The sequence below is a fragment of the Tarenaya hassleriana genome, unplaced genomic scaffold, assembly GCF_000463585.1.
Source record: "Tarenaya hassleriana unplaced genomic scaffold, ASM46358v1 Cleome224, whole genome shotgun sequence".
Lineage (NCBI taxonomy): Eukaryota > Viridiplantae > Streptophyta > Magnoliopsida > Brassicales > Cleomaceae > Tarenaya > Tarenaya hassleriana.
Genome location: NW_010965576.1, coordinates 54,099 through 61,080, shown reverse-complemented (window position 1 = coordinate 61,080; position 6,982 = coordinate 54,099). Strand labels below are relative to the sequence as shown.

Below are 6,982 nucleotides of genomic sequence, written 5' to 3'. Positions count from 1 at the left end.
CGTTCTGGACTTCTGGTCCGTCCGTTCCAGACCCTTCCGTCTTGGTTTTTCGGTCGTTTTCTCATGCGTTTCGTCCTTCCCTGCGTGTGTGACCCTGTAGGCTCATTCGATATAGCAGTATAACCCGAAATCTCTATTCCGGATATACAAGTCATAGGCGGTCTCTAGCAAGACACTATGACTACCTATCTCGAATAGAGTTTGTTCATGATCTTACGGACGCCAGTGATGATTCCGGTTGATGATCCTTTTGTATCGCGATATCATATTTCGAATATAAGGCATGGACAAGCCACCTTATCAGGTTCGACTGCTTTCTCGTTCACTGAGTTTGACTGTCTGAAATAGACGACGTTCGTCTATAGTGCGGCCACACATTTCTACAGTCTTGCTCACACGAGGGGCCCAGCGATATCTCTATCTTTTACGAGAGGTACAAATCCCGTCTTGACTATCTACAATCCAGTACATGATTCGTTTCGTACCTGATACACGCCTTTATAGTCCTCCTGTTACGCAGGACGTTTGACGTATTCAAAGCACGCAACTCCTCATGTTGGATTCTGTAGATATCTCAGGTCTTAGGATCCAATAATGAAACCGCCATATGAGATTCAAGTCATGATGCTAGTCCATGTGACAATCTCATGCGGGTCAATCCAGTATTCCGTTCTCCAACGAATACCTATGACTGTGATCGTATCCAATACCTATGATCATATCTATAATCATCAATCACACATCATACTAGTCTTATTATGTCATCATTCCCATAACGGTACAAGACTAGGGAGTTTAGTATCATTCATAATGATACATGGATTTCTTAACAGATCTAGTATGCAAGAACATATAATGAATCAAATACTCTCATAAAAACCATAGAAAATATCAATACATCAAATGTATCTGAACAAAGCTCATAGACAGTATATAATAGAATACTAAACCAACACGGTCATGCTAACGACCTTAAACAAGCGCTTCCGGGAGGCAACCCGAGTTCTTAGGTTAGTTTTTCTTCCCTTTCTTTTTCTTTTTGCATAAGATATTGGTTTGTGTCTCTTATCTCCAGGTTGAGTTCTAATGAGGAGCTGTCGAGGAGGCAAGGAAGCTAGCTATGCGATAGACGTAGGCAGACTTAAGTGCGAGTGAACGAACGTCACGAGCTAAGTATTCTTTTCTCTTTTTGATTTACTTCTCTCTTGACTCATCTTATTGGTTGCCTCTACTAGATGAGAATTGACACCAAGGACAGTGTCTAGTTTAAGTATGGGGGAGGATTCGTCTAACACCAAACCATGAATTCACCTCTACGATCACTTCATCAGCCTTCAAAATGAATCACACATAAACATTAAGCAATCGACAGATTCAAGATTCAAGTTCATCAACCCATTATGACATAAATGTGAAAATATGTAGGAAGAACAGATAACACAAGATACCCAATGTTAAAAACCAAGATCTCATAAGATCAAGTTGAATGAATCCTTGAGAAATCTGATCAGATACTAGCAAAATCAAAATCGGATCTTTCAGCCTAAGTCATATTAGCGATAAAACCAGAAATCGCAGAGAAGAACCATATTACCTTGGTCTTGAAATCGACCTGATTCAGAGGAGCTCCATAGGAACTCTCCAAGAGCTCCTTGAACGAAGGTTCGAACACAAGAGACTGTTCGTACCAGACGCCATTCGCCAACGAGATCTCCGGGCCTCCGGAGGCGCTGCAATCGGCGAGAACGACGGAGATAATCTCGGCGGCGACGGTGTTGAGCTCGTCGACGGAAGAAGCGTTGAGGAAAGAGACGATCTTATCCGGGGCCGATCAAGTCGGCGGCGACGACACTGAGGACGACGGTTATCGACGCCGGCGATATGACGGCATTGGAGTCTTTGGAAGCGGTGGCGAAGACATGCCTCGCAAGACTAAGGACAGCGCCGTTTTGATTCTCGATCGATTTTTTGAATGCGAAGCCCATTTTTGCGGCGGCGATTTTCGACAATTTTTTATTAGTTTATAAAATACCTTATACCTAAACGTTTTCCTTTATATAATCCGTTTAGTTTCCCATTCATAAAGGAAATAAATCAAAATTCAATAAACGTATCATTATTGTTTCCATATTTGTTTTCTATTTCTGAGTTTGTTGCTATTTGGGTAAATTATATTTACTTTACTTTCTTTATATTTTAAATATTTTTAATATTACGAGAAAACACAACAATCGTAATTTGTTTTAAGAGATCTATTTAAAATTCTAACTATATACAAATACGAATAATCTTCAAATCTTTACAAAATCGAAAAAACTTAATTATTAAAAACATCTATTTAAAATTTTAACCATCACAAATTCAAATCAAACATACAAATTATAAAATGATCTTAAATTCTTTAAATATATAAATTTATTTATTTTCAACTTAATTAATTTTTTTTCACTAATTTAATTTTTTTTTAAATCATAATAGTTTAATGTTATAAATATATTATTTCTTCAATTTAGGATTGACATAATAAAAAATAAATATTTTTTATATTTTCATAGAAAAAGATCGTATTTGTTTGAATTTGTGTATATTTATATATTATAAATATATTTAAAAATTAATATATTTTTAATCTCATTCGGCAATTTTTTTATTTGGTTTATAAAATACCTTTTATCTAAAACTTTTCCTTTGTATAATCCGTTGAATTTTCAAATCATAAAGGAAATAAATCAAAATTCAATAAAGGTATTATTATTGTTTCCATATTTCTTTTGTATTTTCGAGTTTGTTGCTATTTGGTTAAATTATATTTACTTTATTTTCTTTGTATTTTTAGTTATGGGTGAACATGATTCGATCTGTACAAATGTATAATTTGTTGGGGACGGCGGTTGTTGACGATAGCAAAACTCCGCCAATTCGAGCGATTCCAAATAAGTACCTGAAATTAAAAGAATATTTTGTCGAGGCCTGTGAAACACAGTTTCCTTAAGTTCGATTTCCATACCACCTCTAAAGCTTCGAGGCTATTGGAACACGGTGAACTCTCAGGATACAACGACCGCGTATTTGGAAGAAGCTTTCCAAATACCAAGCGAACTCAGAGAGAGATATGAGCAAATATGTGAATACTATTTTTTCTCTAGAATACTTGTTTTTTTTCTGTGTGATTTATGAGCTAACCCAAGACCCCTATTTATAGTAGAGGGGAGAATCTCAAAATAAATCAATTTGAATTTCAAAATTCAAATTTGATTTTATCTTGATATTATCTCAATCTTATCTTAATCATATTCGATAGATTTTTTGCGGATTTGAATCCAATTTGAATTTCAAATTCAAACAAGAATATTCTCTTGATAAGAATATTCTCTTGATATTCTGCAGATTTAAAACTTTCCACTGACCGGGTTTCTTACGGGCTAGGTCCGTTTTGATTCTATCAAATAAATCCAAATCCAACAATCCCCCACAAGAATTAAAATAGGGCATTGAGTTAGGTGAACCTAAATGCATCTCGTGCAACTAATGCATTATATGCAAATGATGTGCAATGCAAAATTTACTCATCGAGAGTTTAACTGTATCCGGAAAGGTAGTTTTACCTTTGAACCTTCCGTAGTGAAATACTATCGGATGTACTTGCTAAATAGTGAACGCGATGTCTTGAACTATTCAGCTTTTGTATACACCAAGACAACAGTACTCACGCAGCACCCCCTCTCTCTCTCATTAGTCCATTTGTTGCGCCCATTATGGTCCTAGGACAGCACCTGGTAGATTTCATCAAATACTCTAGAGAACTAGCCCTTTTGTCATTATCATAGAAGTGGTCCACTTCATATTTGATATAGAAGATTTCTCTTTGAGAGTATCTCAATATACTCCACTCTTGTAGGAGATAAGAGAATCTTTAGGAGCATAAACTCAACCTTCCCAATTTGTATCACTCTTATCATAGGAATGTGAAGAGACATCGGTCTCGAGTGATCCCATCGACCCCCCCACAATTCGGTTATCCCATTGAACCTAATACTGGTGGTTTGTCCAGATAGGTTGGGTTGCCATCATGGTGTTTTGTCATTCTATGGGCTTTAATCTCATTCCCCTCGATAATATTTCTACCTGATCTCTGTTAAGGCCTTTGCTCAGAGGATCAGCCAAATTATCTTTTGATCTCACAAAATCAATAGATACGACACCATCTGTTAGTAATTTTTTAACGGAGTTGTGTCGTCTGCGGATGTGTCGCGACTTTCCCTTATAAACATGGTATTTTGCCCTTCCTATTGCAGGCTGACTATCACAATGTATGCAAATTCCAGACACCGGTTTAGGCCATATAGGAATATTCTCAAGAAAGTTTTGAAGCCACTCAGCTCTTTCACCAGCAAGGTCTAAAGCTATGAATTCAGATTCCATAGTGGATCTTGCAACACACGTTTGTTTAGAGGATTTCTACGAAATAGCACCTCCACCAACAACGAATATATATCCACTTGTGGATTTATTCTCATTCGTATCTGAGATCCAGTTCGCATCAGAATATCCTTCTAATACTGTTGGATATCTTGTATAGTGCAGTCCATAATTCTCAGTATACCTTAGATATCTAAGGAGTCTAATTATGGTCTTCCAATGATCACAACTTGGATTGCTCGTATATTTGCTAAGCCTATTGACGGTATTAGCAATATCCAGCCTTGTGCTATTCATAAGATGCATTAAGCTTCCTATGACTCTGGAATATTCTAATTGTTGAACTCTCTCACCGTGATATTTTTTCAAATGAGAATTAATATCAGTTGGAGTTCTGGCCTCAGAATTTCCACCATTGTCAAATCTCTCTAAGATTTGTTTTATATAGTGACTTTGGGATAACGCATAACCATCTTGTGTCTTGATAATTCTCATACCAAGTATTACATATGCTATTCCCAAGTCTTTCATGTCAAAGTAATTTGATAACATGGTTTTCGTAGATTTAATCACTTTATCACTACTACCAGTGATGATCTTATCATCTACGTAAAGACAGATAATCACAAATTCTGTCTCGTTACCTTTGACATATATGCACTTGTCAACCTCGTTGACTCGAAATCCATTTGATAGCATTACGTTATCCGAAGCTCGAACGAGGGACTTGAAGCGGAGCAAGGAGCGGAGCTCGGAGCTTTGGAGAACGTTGCTCGATCGGCCGAACACTTGGCGTCTCTTTCGACCGATCGCCACTTGCCGACGCATGCGGACGTACCATCTTCACTACGGACGTCCGACCCCGTCAACGTACTTCACGGACTAGCCACGAGAGCACCGCGAGCACCACACCAGGCCGAGCCCCCACTTACTCGTGCCAAAGCCCGGGCTCTTCGCCACACACTTATGTCCGACTTGGAGCTTCACGTTGACGGGACACAGAGCCTTGACACGTCATTTCCGAGCGACGCAAATCTCAAGTCTTGGAATGTCTTTACGTGTCTATTCACGGAGCCAACGTTACAAGACTAAATGGGCCGGAAAATGGGCTGCACAACTTGAGGCCCAACAGTCACATTTTCCATTCAAAATTATCATTAAGTCTTAGGCTCCACATGGGTTGCATGTTAAGCAACATTAAATGCTTGTCTTTTACCTAAGTTCTATTTATTCCCTTGTAAACTTCAAACAAAGGTTACGTTTTTTTTCAGAAATCAGAATTCTCTTTGGTAAATTGCCATTGTTGAGGTTGAGCTATCTCCCTCCTTCTCGCCGACGGTGTGTCCGTTAGCTTAAGGCTCGGTGTGTCCGGCCTTACCCCGGCTTCGGTGTGTCCGAGCCAACCCCTTGGTGTGTCCGAGGTTTATTCTTCGTGTCTCCATCCACTCCTCCGCTGTCCAACGTCGTCCTCTCCATCGAACATCCCTTCCACCATCACCTTCCATCGGTTTCTCTCATAAACCGAAATTATCCCTCTTCCGACACCGCCTTCGGAAGTTCCAGCCCTCGTTGAAAGTCGAGAGCCTTCTCCGTGAAGGGCGAGAGACTGCAGCCGAGATCAATTCCATCCATACGAGGCTGTGCTCATATCATTTTGGTATCAGAGCCAAGTCGAGCCAAACGGACGCATAAACCCGGTGAGATCACTCCTTGATCATTACTTTCGGTTTTGTTTACAATTGGACTGTTTTATTTGGCTACTTTCACTTGCGTGTTGTCTGTGATTTTGACAGCCCTCACACTCCCTCTTCGAAGTCCGCTCGCCCCCAAATCACGGCTGCAAAGATCGCCCGCTAACCCCCACGGTGAATTCTTTCCAACTTAGCAAATACTAGGGCGTTTTACGTGTTTTACGTTTCTGTTTTGTTGTGCCGTGTTTGCTGCGTGTTTAGTGAGTATAAAGCGGTCTAATTCCATTACATAGAACCTTAGGGTGAGGTGTGATAGGGTGATTCAAATCTGATCAGTTGTTGCATCAAAGAAACTTGCACGCTCTGCTATAGCATCCCATCATTGTGCACGTCGCATCACTTCTCGTTGTCACTCGTGTCCGATCTGTGTACAACCTACCTTGAGCACGTTTAAAATTTCTTGATCATTGCCTCATCATCCCCTGTTTGGTTGCTTAATCTTGCACGTTAACATCTTAGTTCGAAGCACGAATTTGATTCACTCGTTTCGCACGACATCTAGGACTGTTTTGTGTTGTTGCGTTGACCTTGTTCTTTGTGATAGTTTGAGTGACTCAATCGATTTTTTTTGCTTACTGTTTGACACGTCTCTGTGAGCACGTGACTTATCCTGCATCATACAGCACTCACCTTAGTCATTCGCACGTTATAGGGCACTTGCATTGCACCACACACCTTGTACGATCTATTTGCTTCGATCGCACGTATTTGTGTTCGTGAGGCGTTAGGTTGAGTGCCTAAGTGTTTGTTTTGCATGTTGGTTGCTGCGTGATTGTTTGTTGCGAGGTTGAGTGATATACGCTCAGATCGGA

At 39.6% G+C, this 6,982-nt stretch overlaps 1 protein-coding gene across 1 annotated transcript in view; it reads right to left on the bottom strand.

The window, feature by feature from the left end:
- Window positions 1–1,830, bottom strand: part of LOC104815183 — a 9,199-nt gene extending 7,369 nt beyond the window's left edge. Inside the window, exon 1 of the mRNA XM_010543499.2 lies at window positions 1,595–1,830. The gene's annotated coding sequence lies outside the window, so the exon portion shown is untranslated. The remainder of the gene's footprint in view (window positions 1–1,594) is intronic.
- Between the last annotated feature and the right edge of the window lie 5,152 nt (window positions 1,831–6,982).